Genomic DNA, 16,881 nt, shown 5'->3' on the forward strand with positions numbered 1-16,881 from the left:
ATAAAACATTTACTTCTGAAAGTCTGAAAATATTTAACAGTGTGCTTTTTATTAAACCAAAGTTCATAAGCTGTTTTATTTTTTGCTTTTTTAATATATACACGATTTATAATGTAACAAGCAGAATTGATAACCTTGGCCTAGAAATTTTTTGGTAGTTTCATGTTATTTAGTATTACACTAGCCATTTCCTGTAAAATTTTGTTTTTCCTTTCAACAATACCATTTTGTTGAGGTGTTTTGGGAACAGAGAACTCATGCGATATACCATGATCATTAGAATACTTCTCAAAATTGCTATTCTCGAATTCAACGCCATGATCACTTCTAATTTTAATCAAAGATATCTCTTTTTTTGTCTGAATACGCTTTAAAATTTTTCCGACTTCATTGAGAGTATTTGATTTTTCTCTCAAAAAGGCTATGAAAAGGCCAAGCTATATGTCCTAGGGGGGGGGGGGGAGGTGAATAGGACTATGCCAAATTAAATTTTTAACAGCAAAATTTAAATGAATAAAGGAAAGATAGCACTTTAAACAAATCACGGTACGGAAATTTAAAGCAACCTCAAAATTCAAGTATTGAGAGGTTGATATAAATGTTGTTTTAAGGACAACCTTGCACCATAAAAACCAAGGGTTTATGATAGGACAACCTTACTAGAACAGTTTAAGTATCAATATCTCAAACTGAAGAGGAATAAAAAGTAAATAGCATGAATAGAAGTCTAAACTATTACAACATTTCTCACAATGCTTGAAATGTAAATATTACAACATTCACATCCACACATACATCCCACAACTTTGAATGATAAAAGATATAGCAAATAAACAAGATGCCAAGAATTATAGTGGTTCGCCTGTGTGTTCACCAACTGTTAAACAACAGCCACACAGCTTGCTACTCCACTCCTAATATCCACATACAGGGAATATTAGCGTTCACTATGAAAATAGGTTTTTCTCAGGTTCACCTAAAACTCTCACAATTGTGTCTTTTTAATGGGCTTACACAATTTAAAAACCCCACACTCTGAGTTTTCTAGCTCTCCTCAGATAACCAACACTTAGAGATTTTTCTGGCTTAATCTCAAAGAAACCAAAAACATAGAAGATTTACACAAATATAAAATACCTGGATTTCTCCTTTTGTAGTAGCACGAAAGAACCAAGTCGGAGTAGAAGTTCTAATATAGAAGTTCAATGTCCAATACTCACTTTGAAATAGTTCTAGGTTCTAATTGATTTTAAATTAAATCAAGTTGGGCTAGCTTTATTTGATTTTGATTCCAAGAAGTGGAATATCACAATTCCTCTTTCAAATCGGATTGGAATGCAGAAACAAAATCAAATATAAAAAGCTAACAAAAGAGAATATTAAATATATACAATGTAGCTTAAAAAGAACACAAACTTATCTCTCAGAGTGATGCCTTGATTTTACTTTAATTGGATATAAAACTCTGAAATTCATGCTCTATTTATAGTTGCAGAAATCACATCTTCGACTGGTCCTATGGGCACTACGACTGGTCGCAGGACCAACAACATTTTGAAATTTTGAGTGCGATCGGATAAAACCATTTCACGAATGGTCGTAGGAACTTCACGAATGGTCGTGAGTCTTCCATGACTGGTCGTGACCTACCCACGACTGGTCGTTAGAAACCAAAATTCATTACTGGAGTTTGAGTCGTAGCTGCAGGACTGGTCATGAACGAGTCGGCACAGTTCACACGATCGGTCGAGCAGACTCCAGGACTGGTCATAGCTCAACCAAAAAATTCTAAAAATTTGTAACAACTTAGGACTGGTCTTAGAATTTCTTGGACTGGTCGAGCCAGTCTAGGACTAGTTGAACAGAATCCAGGACTAGTCTAAGAACTGACCAAAACATATATAAAATAAGTAATTGACTTATGTATCCGAAATGACCTACCCTAAGGTCAATCTAAGGTCATTCAAACTTGAGACATAAAGTATGAACATCTTTTCTTCAGATGATAGATGATCTTTGAAGATCATGAAGCTTTAGATCTCGACGCTTGATAAAGCTTGAAAGCTTGAACTTGTAGTTCTTGAGTTGTACTTCAGAAATCTTTGGAAGCTTTAGAGAAGAGAATAATGTACTTGATCTTACATTTCTTGAAGTAGATCATTATACTTGACTTAAAGCATTGTCCTTGAGCATGAAATGCATTGCCTTGAACATATATAACAACGTGCTACACAAGACACAGATTGTAGTTTTGGTACAACAAAATTTGACAATCAAAGGAGCAAATAACCATAGCACTTATAGGCTACCCATGTATATCTGGTGAAATCATCAACAATGATCGGTAAATACTTTTCCACCTCTACTCTCCATTCTAGTTAGTCCTACTAGATCCATTTGTAGTTCTAGAGGTTTAGCAGTGGCTAAGGAGTTCACTTTCTTATGGCTACTCCTAATCTGTTTGCCAATTTGAAATGCGCCACATATTTTTTCTATCTTTTTGAGCTTAGGTAAGCTATGTAAGTGATCTCTTTTACTCAATTTATATAGTTCTCTAAAGTTAACATGTCCAAGATGTTTATGCCATAGTTCAGTCTCGTCTGTTTGGACCATGTAACATGAATGGTTTGATGAGCAAGAGTTATCGATAATATAACAATTTTCAGAGGTCCTGCGACCATTTAATATTACATTACCCTTCTCATTTATTATTTCACATCCATGATCAGAAAATTTCAAACTATGTTTATTATCATAGATTTGTGAAATGCTTAAGAGGTTATGTTTTAAACCTTCAACATAAATCACATTTTCAAAGGGAGGTAGGTTAGGAACTTGTACAGTACCTTGGCCTGTGATTTTGTAGTTGCTTCCATCACTAAAGGTAACTGAGTCACCATTAACTTCTTTGATATTCATGAATATCACCTATCATATGTCTTGAGCATCCACTATCTAGGTACCATTTTGAGTGGCTAATTTGAAAGTCACTTAACCTTTGGAACCCATTTCATAATGGTTCTAGGTTTAGAAGTGACTCTTGAATTTTACTACATTTTGGAGTTAGGATTTCTCCTTTTTCTATAAACTCCATATTCATTTGATTTGGACTTTAGAAGCTCTTTAAGCAAGTTTACTAATTTTTCAGCTAAGGGAGATTTATTATTCCATTGATTTTTATAGCTAATGGCATTATTATTTTTAGGAACTTGAAAGGGTTTTGAGTTTTTGAAATCAATACGATTAAAATCTCTTAAAGTCTTATCTTTAGAGTTCGAGGATTCTCCTCTTACAAAAATATGAATAGAATCCTTGGATTTTGAGGAATTACCTTTAATATGGCCTAGACCAATCTTGTCACCACATTTTTTAGATACGGTTAACAATTTTTCAAGCTTTTGGTCACCATGGGTATATTTCCAAGTGTCCTTAAAACTTAAAAGGGAAGAAACTTTAAGTTTTAGTTTCTCATTTTCTATTTTGTGAGGTATGGTGTATTAAGAACAAGTAACCATGTGATCTTATATCCTCAATTATGGTAAGTAAAGTGACGTTGTATGGCCATTTAGCCATATGAACTTATGATAATGGAGTGAGCTCGGCATCATATAGAATTAAGTTAATTGTAGGGCCATCTAAAAGTTGTGGAGTATGCTAATTAGTAGATTCTTGGATATGGGAACTTGAGAAATGTGTCGGTTTGACGATTGGTCTCATCTCGTCAATAGTATTGGGCTTGATTTGTAGATTCCACTAATATGTTCACAATGGCATTACGGTGTTGGGCCCATTAGCCTTAAAGACCACCTTGAGTGGATGCCTTGTAGGCCCATTAGCGGTAGACCTATCGAGCACATAGATGTATTTCCTCTTATTAAGAATGTAAGACTCCATGTGATGTGCATATTGGACCACGAATTGGGTTGTGGCATTAGTGTGGTTAATCCATCGAATGGATTGATTGTGTTAATCACTTGGGCCATTATCTGACTATGAAAATCTTAGGACTGACCCTAAAAATGAAAATGAAGATGACCTTGGAGATGCCTATAATGCCCTATATAGAGAAAGTTGTAAATTTGCTGTCAAATTGAAAATTTAAAAAGAGAAATATGCTAGACTAAGAGAAGAACTTGAAAACACAGTTTTAGAAAAATCTTATTTTTTATATTGTCTTAAAAAAATAAAATTAGATTTAAGTTTTCAACTATCTGAGGAAGTGACCCTGGCTATAGTTAAGAGCTTTCACATCATTTGTGCTTGTATTCTCTTGTTTTGATTCATCAGACTCAGAAGAACTTTCAGAGTCAGATGATTCATCCTAAGTAGCTATCATGCCCTTTCTTTTTGACCTATCCTTTTAAAGACATTTATTAGCCAAATGCCCATATTCATGACAGTTGAAGCATTGACCGTCATTGGTTTTAGATTTCCAAGAATTAGATTTTCCTTTCCTTTTATCAGTTGATTTTTGAAAATCTGATTTTTTTATTTTTATTTTTGAAAATTCTATAAAATTTCTTAGCTAACATTGTCATATCATCTTCATTTTCAATATCAGAATTAGAACTATTTTCTTTTGAAATAGATTTAGAAGATTTAAGAGCAATAGACTTAGCTTTAGGAGCTTTAAAATTTAACTCATATGTTTGTAGAGAGCCAACAACTCTTTAACCTCATAAGATCACTATCTCTTAATTCCTGAATAGCAGTAACTTTAGAATTGAATCTCTCAGGAAGAGATCGCAATATCTTTGCGCAAACCTTGTTTTCTGAGATTCCATCTCCTAGACCCCATATGGAATTTACTATATCATTTAGTTTCGTATAAAAGTTCATGAAAGTTTCATTTTCTTCCATACAAATTTTCTCAAATCCGGTAGTGAGGATTTGAACTTTTGATTTCTTGAGTATAGAAGTTCCTTCATGTGTCATTTCGAGAATACCCCATGTTTGCTTAGTTGTATCGCATGAAATAATTCTTTTGAGTTCATTAGGCGATAGAGCGCAAGTTATAACATTTAAGGCTTTAGCATTAGCACTGCTTTCACTTTTTCGAGATGCAGTCCATAAATAGAATACAGTTTCTCTCATAGATTTAGTTCCATCACTGCCTAATACTTATGTCATAGGAGGTTTTCATTTAGTTATAGTAGCTTGCCACACATTTTCATTTAAGGATTTTAGAAAAATCCTCATTCTGGCCTTCCGGTATGAATAATTAGAGTCATCAAAAGGTGGTGACCTAGTAATAGATAAACTATCAAAATTTGACATAATAAAGCTCTAGATCTTTAACTCAAGAAAATTAATCCCACAAAAAATGAGCAAATTAGCTCTGAAACCACTTGAAAAGGCGAGCTTAAGAAGTCCTAGAGGGGGGCCAGGGGGGGGGGGGGTATGCCAAATAATTGACTAAGTGCTAAATAATAAATAAATGAGAGATCTTAATGGCACTAGTATTGAAACGTTGAATCAAACTGATTCGTAGGACAACCTTATTTCATGAATATGATAAGAATCAAAATTTCAAACTAAGCAAGAGTAAATAAAACTATCTATTATAAACATTCACCACTTTAACGTAAAAGAAATTATAACCATTCACCACAAAAGTAATAAAAGCATTCACCATAATACCAAGAATTATAGTGGTTTGGTGTGTCAACAACTGTTCTCAAATAGCCACACCTACTTCACTCCCAAGATTACTAACCACGTAATCTCGGCTTTCACTATAAATAGGATTTTCACAAGGTCACATTAAAACCTGATACAGTTTTGATTTTATCGGGCTATCATAAACGAAGAAACCCCTCACTAAGATTTTCTGGCCTATCTCAGAAAAACCAACACTGAGATTTTCTGGCTATCTTAGAAGAACCAAGTACAAAATATAAATATATACTTGTCTTCACTGTAGAAGAAACTGTAGCTATAGAACCGTTTTTCTTAAATGACGAATGTGCAATGTTCAATCTAATAGAAAAGGTCTAGGGTTCTATTGATTTTAATTAGATTTAAAACAATGGCTACTTGTATTAATTCTTTTAAATCTCAAAAAGAAGAGTATTCTCTCTTTTTAGAATCAGAATGATAGAATTAGAGATTAAGGAATTAAACAAAAAAGCTATAAAATGATTTATAAATACCGCTTGATAGCTTGACAATAAGTGAGGCTTCTTTCTCTCTTGAATAAGGACTTTGATAAGCTTGAATTGTATTTTCAAATTAAGAAAGAATCTCAATTTATAAGCAAAGAAATTGTTGCTTCGACTCGTCTAAACATCGGATTCAGTTCCAACAAATTTTCAATTTTAAGCAGGATAAGATCTAATAGATCTTCGACTCGTCGAAGGCCATGCTCGACTGGTCGAAGGCCCTGTTTAACTTGTCGAAGGTGGTCTTCAACTGGTTGAGGATGCTAAAATCTAAACAGTTTTAATTGGTGGACTTCGAGCCGAGGAACACTCGATTGGTCGAATAGGGTCCTTCGACTGGTCGAGGAACCCACTTAACTAGTTGAAGGAGTAACAGAAATTCTCTTTCACTTTGGCTAGAACTAGGACTAGTTGAGAAATTCTTAGACTGGTCAAGCCACAACTTAGGTTGGTCGAAAATCAACCAATTATGAGTATAAAAATCCAATTTTAAATGTGTTTTGAAAGCACCTAAACCTAAGGTCTTTTTAGGGTTTATAATACCTGTATGGACTAAACTTCATTGCCTTGAAGTATATTAGAGACTAGAACATCTCTTAGGAGCTTGATCTTCTACTTGAACTTTAGTAGATCGAGCTTAGTGTTGAGGGTCAAATATTGCATATTAGACCCCAGTTATTGCTTGGTTTTACGTGCATGATAATGCTTAACGTCCTATTTTAATCATGTTTTTTGGTTGCAAGGTGAATTTGGAGCTTGGACTTAAAAGAGTGCTAAAAGCCTAGATTTAATGCTCAGAAATCACCAAGGCAAGGGACGGACCCCAGGGGATTGAGATTGAAGAATTTATATGCCAGAGATCTGAGAAAATCAAGTGATTGAAGTTCAAGTGGCCTGAAAGTCGTCTTGAATGCAAGGTCATAGGGTTCCTTGAAAAGGCCGAGCTATTAAGTCCTAGAGGGGGGGGGGGGGGGGGGGGGGTGAATAGGGCTGTGCTAAATTAAAAAATTAACAGCGGAATTTAAACAAATAAAAATACTGATAGTAATAACCAATCTTACAGTGCTGAAATTAAATACAACCTCAAGAGTAAAAGTATTGAGAGGTTGATACAGATGTTGTTCTAAGGACAACCTTACACCAAAAACCAAAGGTTTATGGTAGGACAACCTGATTCCTAGAACGGTCTGTGTATCAAAAACTCAAATTGATACAGAGGAATAGAGAAGTAAATAGCAAAGAAAAATAACTAAGCTATTACAACATTCCCACACTTCTATAAAAGAAATTACAACATTCTCCACAAATGCAAAAAGGGAAATTACAAACATCCATAAAAAGAAATAATCAATCAACCACAAGACCAGAAGTTATAGTGGTTCGCTTGTGTGTACACCAACTGTTTAGAAAAATAGCCACACAACTACTCCACTCTTAATATCCTCACATAGTGGATATTAGTGTTCACTGTGAAAATAGTTTAAAAAGGTTCACCTAAAACCCTCACAATTGTGTCTTTCAAGTGGGCTTACACATTTCAAAAACCCCACACTCTGAGTTTTCTAGATCACCTCAAACAAACCAAAACAAAGAGATTTTTCTGGCACAATCTCAATGAAACTAAAATAATGAATTTACAAAACTGTAAAATACTTATCTAGATATTCTCCTTTTAATGCAGCCCGGTAGAACCAAATCGGAGTAGAAGTTCAATGTTCACACTCACTTGTGAAAATGTTTTAAGTTCTAAATAGATTTTAAAATAAAACACATTAGGCTAGCTTGATTTGATTTTAATTCTAAGAAATGGGAATACTTTAATCCCTCTTTCAAATAAAATTGGAATGTAGAATACAAAATTAAATGCAAAGAAAGCTAATTAAAGAGAATATAAAATGAGTACTAAATAACATAAGAATATCACTAACTTATCTCTCAGAGTGGTGTATTGATTTAGCTTGAATTGAATATCAAACTCTGAAATTCGTGCTCTATTTATAGTTGCAGAAATTGCACTCTCGACTGGTCATGAGGTCGACACGACTGGTCGTAGGACCAACAAACTTTTGAAAGTTTGGGCGTGATAAAATAAGGCCGTTCCACGACTGGTCATAGGGTCTGCTCGACCGGTCGAGTCCTATCCACGACTGGTCGTTTGGAACCCAATTTAGTTACCGAACTTTGAGTCGAGCACTGTTCACACGACTGGTTGAGCAGTTTCCAGGACTGGTCGAGGCTTTAACAAAAAATTTTGAAAATCAATAACAAACTTAAGATTGGTGGAGGAATTCTTAGACTAGTCGAGCCAGTGCTAGGACTAGTCGAACTTAGTCCAAGACTAGTCGAGAAACAGTCAATGCAATTATAAAGTGACCCAATTTAAATTATGTATTCAAAATGACCTACCCTATGGTCAATCTAGGGTCATTCATACCTTGTAAGTAATGTATGAACATTGAATCTTCTTTTTCTTCAGTTGATAGTCGTTCTTTGAAGTTCACGAAGCTTGATATCTTGTCATATGATGAAGCTTGAACTTGAGACTTCTGAAGCTTGAATTTGACTAACATTAAAACTTGAGCTTGTAGATCAAAGTAAAGAAATTTTGTCTTAACTTGGACGAAGCTTTAAAAACTTGAACTTTAAAGCTTGAATTTGACTAACATTAAAGCTTGAGCTAATAGATCAAAGAAAAGAAACTTTGTCTTAACTTGGACGAAGCTTTGAAAACTTGAACTTTAAAGCTTGAAATATTGAAATCACACTTGGTGTTATACTTGAACTTGAACATGTAATCTTGCATTTGAAGTTCTTAAAGTAAAGACCCTTGTACTTGTACATGAGATGTGCTACACAAGACACAAATTCCAAGAGGTTTTGGCACTACAAAATTTGACAATAATAGGAGCTAGAAACCATAGCACTTACATTCCCGCCATCTGTCCGGCTCGAAACTTTATATCTAGCTTGAGGACCCGAAATTAACCGTACATGTCGAAATTCAACCCTTGGATCCCTCTGGAAGTGGCCCAACGGATAGATCAGCCCACATATCAGTAACTTGGGGCCCACCTGATCTCTGGATATGCTTCAATTTTGGTCTCAACCACTTAAATGGGATGATAAAATGGATGGACGGAGCGGATTCCTCATATATATCACAGTGGACCCCACAGGGGGGCCTGCGCATACACAGTGTGGTGCACTCCCGCACTGCACCGGACTGTGAGTCCGGTCAACACACGGCTGACCCGACCTGCCCCCGTCTGCACTTCAACGTCCACATGCTGTTTAACCGGTGATTCTTAATGGGCCTCTGTGATCGTCCCATTAGACGATCTTAACCGTCCAATTCCTCCGGGGGGTGGCCACGACCCCATCCATACTCTCATCTTGGTCCTACACACACACACACACTTAGCTTACTGAAAAATGCAGGATGAATGATGAGTTTATTTGATACAGTGGATCACACCAAAACTTGACTAAAACCATTCCTTTCCAACTGATTTTTCGCCAGGAATCTAATGGATGGGGTGGATTTCCCGAAAACATCTCTGTAGGGCCCACCGAGCATCACAGTGAATCCACGTATGCAAGGCTTACGTTCGGGAAAATTGAAACTTCCGGGGAGTTGTGGCCTACCGTCCGTGATCAAACGGTCGATCTAGACCATCCAAATGAAGACCAAGGTGGGGCTTTGAAAAGGTTGAGCAATATGTCCTAGAGGGGGGTGAATAGGACTATGCCAAATTAAAAAATAAATGCAGAATTTAAAGAAAGATAGCATAATCAAGTAATAAAGAAGCACATGTAAATAGCAACCTCAAATGTACTAGTATTGAGAGGTTGATACAAACTTAGTTCTAAGGACAACCTAACACCAAAAACCAAAGGCTTATGGCAGGACAACCTTACTAGAACGTTTATAATTATCAAAAACCCAAACCAATAAAGAGGCAAAGGAAATAGCAAATAAAATAAACTAAGTTATTACAACATTCCCACAAGTGCATAAAATAAATTACACCATTCACCACAAATGCTTAAAATAAATTATAACATTCACACACATAGGCAGATTCAATCATCCTCCACAACTCTAGAAATTACTCCACTCTTAATATCCACTCCCTAGGGATAGTAGCGTTCACTGTGAAAAAGGTTTTCCAAGGTTAACCTTAAAACCTTCACAATTGTGTCTTTGATTGGGCTTACACAATTCCAAAAACCCCACACTCTGAGATTTCCTGGATCACCTCAGACAAACTAAAAAGAGACATTTCTAACACAACCTCCAAAACTAAAAAAGATATACAAAATGTAAATGTACTTATCTGAAAATTCTCCTTTGAAGAAGCCCGGTAGAACCAATCCGATCTAGACGAAGATGTTCAATGTCCAGTCTCACAAATGAAAATGTTCTAGTTCTAAATGATTTTTAATTAAATCAACCTGGGCTAGCTTGATTTGATTTTGATCTCAAGAGAGGGAAAAACTCAAATCCCTTCTAAAAGTAAGATTGGAATAAAGATCTCAAAATCAAATAGCAAAAGCTAATTAAAGAGAATATTAAATGAGCACAATATAGCTTAAAAATATCACAAACTTATCTCTCAGAGTAGTATCTTGATTTCGCTTTAATGAATGAATAAACTTTGAAATTCGTGCTCTATTTATAGGTGAAAATACTGTTTACTTGACTGGTCTAAGGGTTGGTTCGACTGGTCGAAGGACTAATAAAATTTCAAATTTTCTTGCGCGATAAGATAAGGTCATTACTCGACTAGTCAAGTGAGACCAGAAAAGCTTGCTGGACTTTAGGTCGAGCCTGCACGACTGGTTGAGCACTGTTCACTCGACTGGTCGAGCAGTCTCCACGATTGGTCGAGAGTTCAACAAAAAATTTTAAAAATTCACAATAAACCTTGGACTGGTCGAGAAAACTCTTAGACTGGTTGAGCTAGTACTTGGACTAGTCGAACAAGGTCTAAGACTAATCGAGAACATGACCTATAAATATATGAAATGACCCACATAAAATATGTAATGAATATGGCACAATATAGGGTCAATCTAGGGTCATTCATACCTGTTTGTGAGTAAGAACACTTGAAACATCATTCGCTTCAAATTCTTGAATACTTGTGATACTTGAAGCTTGAGTTTGATCTCTTGAACTTGATCTTGAGGTATGCTTGAGTTCTTGAGTCTTTAGCTTACAGTATTTGAACTTCAAACTTGAACTTGAGTTCTTGAATATGATCTTGAAACCATAAACTTCAACACGCTTCACTTCAACTTGAAGATATAGGCAAGTTCGATGAAGATCCAGAGAACTTTGAAATGTATGAACCTAATCACTTCAACTCAAAGCATAATACAAATACGAAATGGTTTGGCACAATAAAATTTGACAATACAACAGGTGCAAGATTTACACAATAGCATTTACAATCTCCTCCTTAGTAAAATTTGTGACAAAACTAAATAAAGAGAATCATGCATAAGTTATACGCATAGTAAAGAATCATGCACCATACATGCACAATAAAGAATCATGCACCATATGAGTAACAAATGATCAACAGACATCTCCCCACATCTCTCTCTCATTCCATTACTTCCCCTCAATCCAAGAGAGGTGATTTGTAGAACCTATAAAAAAAATTTCCATACAGATTCACTCCATATTCCACAATCACACATCTTTAGTATTTCTTCCCCTTTTTGTCACAAAAAGACAAAGGAAAGATGTACAAAAAGAAGAGAAGTAAATGAAATAAGATAAGAAATATCAACATGATAATCAAAATATCAATGAAAGGCACAATATCATGTCCATATACTAAAAAGTAAAAAGATGTCTAAGAAATATCCAAACACACATGATCCTAACACAAATCCAAGAGTAGAAAGTATTAATACATGTCAAAAAAATCCGATCTAAAAGGAGCTATCTGATGAAGTCCCTTATTAATGTGCCTAAGATACTTGTACTTGTATTTAAATTGATTATCTTGGGACACATGATTATTTGGGACACATGAAGACCCTCTACTTTCTCTTCAAGGGATCGCAAACGCTCATCAAAGTCAGAAGGCTGAAAGTCTGGATCAGCAGCAGAGTCTCATTCAATTTCATCAAATAAGTCATCCATATTAACATCATTTGGAGGCAAAGCATCCTCCTCTTCAGTTGCTTCAGCAGCTCCACCAACACCCACATCAACTTGGCTAAGAGCCAACCTCAGATTCATCTTATTTATGTTCGAGTTGTTGAAGGGAAGATGGTTTAATGGGAGCTTCTCCAACATACATAGCCACAAGACTATGAGTGGCTAAAGCAGTCATAAGATAGGCAAATGGAATATCACTATGACCCGGATGGAGACAAAACTGAATAATGATGTAACAGATAAGAGATGGAAGACATACAGGAACACTAGTAACAATAGAGTTAAGGATGCAAGCCATGAAAGAAGTGAACTCAGTCTTGTTACCAGACCTAGGATAGACATTGGAGATAAAAATACAATGGAGAATCCTGTAACTAGGTAACATAAATTTGGAACTGAGAGCATTCCCGAAACTCCATTTGCATTCATGTTGCATAACACTCTAGTGAGCATTCTTTTCTCGGATTCAAATGGTCTTGCTACTAAAGTAGAGATAAGGATAGTGTCATCATTAATCGGAAGATCCATCAATCCAGATGTTAAGTGACGGTCCACATCAATAGGACCTTCTCTGGTTGTAATAGTAAAAGCCAGATTCTCAGTAGAGAAGTCACTTATGCAAGCAAACATAGCCTGCATAATGGAACGGAATGCCGGACTGCCCCAATTTAAAATGTTAACCCAACCTGCAGATTGAAGGATGGGAACAATACCGAAAAGTGCCAAATGATCAGAGTTGACCATCCGTTCAACAATCACGTTGCGTAATCGAATATCCCGCACATACTCGAGATCTTTTTCGAGTGACCGAAGATGGCGCACCGTGATTGGAGCAGAACGAGAAGAAGAAAGACCACGAGAACCTTTCTTCTTATTTCTACTATCCATTGCACAAGAAAGACAAGGAATACAAGTAATGTAAAAAACGAAAGATGAGTTTCAAGAAAATCAAATTTTTAGCTAGAAAACCCAATAAACCACCATAAACCTTGAAATAAACTACAAAAACAAAGAAATGGAAGAGCAAAGAACTTAAATCCATAAGAAAATCGAAAAAGATGTACTAACCATGGAGGAATCGAAGGTGGGTTCGACCGGTCGTGGTAGGGCTGGTTGGGGAAGATGAAATAAATAAGGAAAAAGTGCTTTTTTGCACAATAAAAACCCCTAAACCCAAGTGGGTCGATTGGTCGAGTACATACTCGACCGGTTGTGCCACGACTGGTCGAGTGTGTACTCGACTGGTCGTGCACCTCGAAAATTCAGCATATTTTCATATTTTGAAATTTAAAAATTTATAAAAATAAATAATAAAAAACATGCACTATATTACAAATAAACACATACAATTTAATTCATATTGCACATACCCATATCCATTTTCAACTTAGCAAACCTGTTTCTGTCAAGCGATTTTGTAAATATGTCTGCAAGTTGATTTTCAGTCTGAATATAATCCACAGAAAGAATCTTATCTTCTACTAATTCACGAATGTAATGATACCTAATGTCAATATTCTTAGTTCGTGAATGCTAAATTAGATTTTTAGAAATGTTAATTGTCACGCCCCAAACTCAAAAATCAGGCTCACAAAATTCCCGATCGCCGAATCCTGCACTGATAGCCTCCATAGTACCTCATTCTCAGCTCCCGGCACCCATACACCAAGTTCTGATCCTGGAAATCTATAAGGAGGATTTTTAATATGATTTTGATTTGTAATGAGCATAACCATCAGCATAACCCATGAACAATAACCACAAGAACACCATCCCAAAATCCACTATGATAAAAAAAAACTTTGAGTACAATGCGTATGAAAAGAAATACAAGATAATGATAATGGAAACTCTTGAAACTTGATTGTACGGTCCTATTGCGGCGAGGCTACGGATGTATCCTGGTGTCACCTGCATGCATTAATCATGCATAAGCTTATAGAAAGCTTAGAGGGCGGTGTAAGTGTGTGCGCAATATGAGTCTGCTCAGGATGCAATATCAGAGTAATGCAAAATCATGTTGATGAGAATATGAATGCAATCAGTCATACCAAGGCTATGCGGTGCAAGATATGAATACTATCGACCATATCAAGACCATGCGATGCGAGATGCAACTCAAGCATGCCAATCCTCATCCAAATCCACTTATCAATGCAGCTCATAACTAGAGCATCAAATGTTAGTACGGTTCTCATTCTGGATAATCATCAGGGTTTAGTACACTCCAAATGGCACTGCCCCTTTCCTAGGCGCGTAGCCCAAGTGAGTGTAAGAAACCTCACTATCCACCTGGCCAATAGGCGTCAATACCTATCTGGTACGTCAATAGTGGACCTATTCACGAGCTGGTCAAACTCAGCCTAGCAATGCCCCCTACACTCGGGCGAGTAAGGCCACACCCCTTTCTAACGGACCACGACACAGTGGGAGATGCGGCCTCCTGGTATTTGGCCCTCGTGTGCTCATGTATCCACTTGGTCTCGACATTGGAGTCATCCTCTGGTACCATTGGGTTTAGAAATTTTCACCCAGGGACATCTATGGCGCCTCGATACTAGAAACAGTATTTCCGATATCCAATCTGGCCACCCACGATGTGTCTGTGGAGGCTACAGCCTTGATGTCGCTAAGGCACACAATAATCACAATCACACAAATGCAAATATGCATGAGTCATGCAGTTTAATCATGCATCAATCCTGTGCATACCGTGCACTCATGTGGGGTAACTTTGCCTATCAAGGAGTCCTAAAAACCACCTGCACTATGGCATATGCAATGACCAATCACATCTCACAACAAACATACAAATGATGCGTATGGGCATGTATCATGATGCTATGTTGTCACAAACTCATAATCGGCAATGGTCGTCGGTATCAACAATCGGCACCGATAATCGACATCGATAATCAACCTTAACGCAAGGCGGTGTCCATAGATGGACGACCGATAATGGACCAATTAAAATCAATGGGACTAAAGCTTTTGGGTTAACCCATGGGAGAATGATGAGGAAGGGCATAACAAAGCCTAAGTGAAGGTCACAATGTGGGCATTCAACCATCATTGCCCATTAATGTGGTCATTTAACTAACATTACTCCCAAGGAATGTCTCTCATAGGGCCAATCGGATAGGGGCCCATAGCCTAACACAAGGGCCTAATATACATCATCATGGGCCTCAATTACATCAAACGGGCCCATCAAATGAGCCGGTACAAATGGGCCGAATCAAACGGGCCGAATCAAATGGACCGAATCAATGGGCCGTGTCAAATGAGATGATTCAAATGGGCTGATTCAAATGGGCTGATTCAAATGGGCTGAATCGAATGGGCTGAATCAATGGGCCAAGTCAAATGGGCTTATTCAAATGGGCTGATTTAAATGCACCATTCATCCATTGTTAGAGATCATTTTAGAGCATAAAAAAAGGAATTATATCCAAAGGATAATTTGGACCATACCACAAATGACAGTGGTGATAATGATTCACACTGTTAAAAATTTAGAGGGCCCGCCATAACATTTATTTCCCATCCAGACTTTTCGTAAGGTCACAAAGACCTGAATAGTGAGGGAAAATAACTATCATATTGGTTCAAAACTTCTGTAACCTAAAAAGGCGTTTCAATGGTGGGTGTTCAATCCACTGTTTTCTGTAATGTGATCCACGTGTTACCAGATCTGTCTTATTCTCAGTCTTAAGCCTTGAGACAAGCTCACCAGATGAATGGACGGTTTGGCTAGATCACATATATCAGGGGTGAAGTCCACGTACGTGGACCACCAGAGATGTGAATCTACTTCATTTTTAGTCTCAAGCCTTCGATGAGCTCGCTAAATGAATGGATGGTTAGGATGTGTATGGTGGGCCCCATCCACATGGACGGCTGGAGTGGGTGCAAACCACTCAGCAGGAGGTCCCACAGACCTTGCAGACGTCAATACAACAGCTATATAGCTGCTGTATGACCCTCGAACGGCACAGGTGGGTCCCACATGGGGCCCACCACAAACTATGTAAAATATTATAATTATAATTATTATTTATATCTTAATATTATATATTATAATAATATGACCACCTAGCATCTAGCCGTCCATTGCTGGACGCTGAATGCTTTACGGTGGAGTCATCACGTGGGTGTGGCCCACCTAAATACATTTAATATAATATATTATATTATATAATATTATATAATATATATAGCCAGTGTAATATATATATATATATTATATAAAATATAATACAATATATATAATATTATATTATAAAATACAACATCCAGCGTCCAGAGAGTGACGCTAGATCGTTGGATTCCACGGTTAGCAAGGTGGGTCCATGTGGTGTGGCCCACCAAAAATTGTTTTATTATTATTTTTTTGGCTGATGTTGTGTTTTGCCAATGTGCAACACATATATGGTGGGGTCCGCACTAGTGGACTACCCCACTGACTAAGCTAATATTCATGTTTTCTTACATTTGGGCTGGCCCGAAAATGAGTAGTAAGTGGGCCACATTTGCTGGACG

The sequence above is a fragment of the Magnolia sinica genome, chromosome 6 (genome assembly GCF_029962835.1).
Source record: "Magnolia sinica isolate HGM2019 chromosome 6, MsV1, whole genome shotgun sequence".
NCBI lineage: Eukaryota > Viridiplantae > Streptophyta > Magnoliopsida > Magnoliales > Magnoliaceae > Magnolia > Magnolia sinica.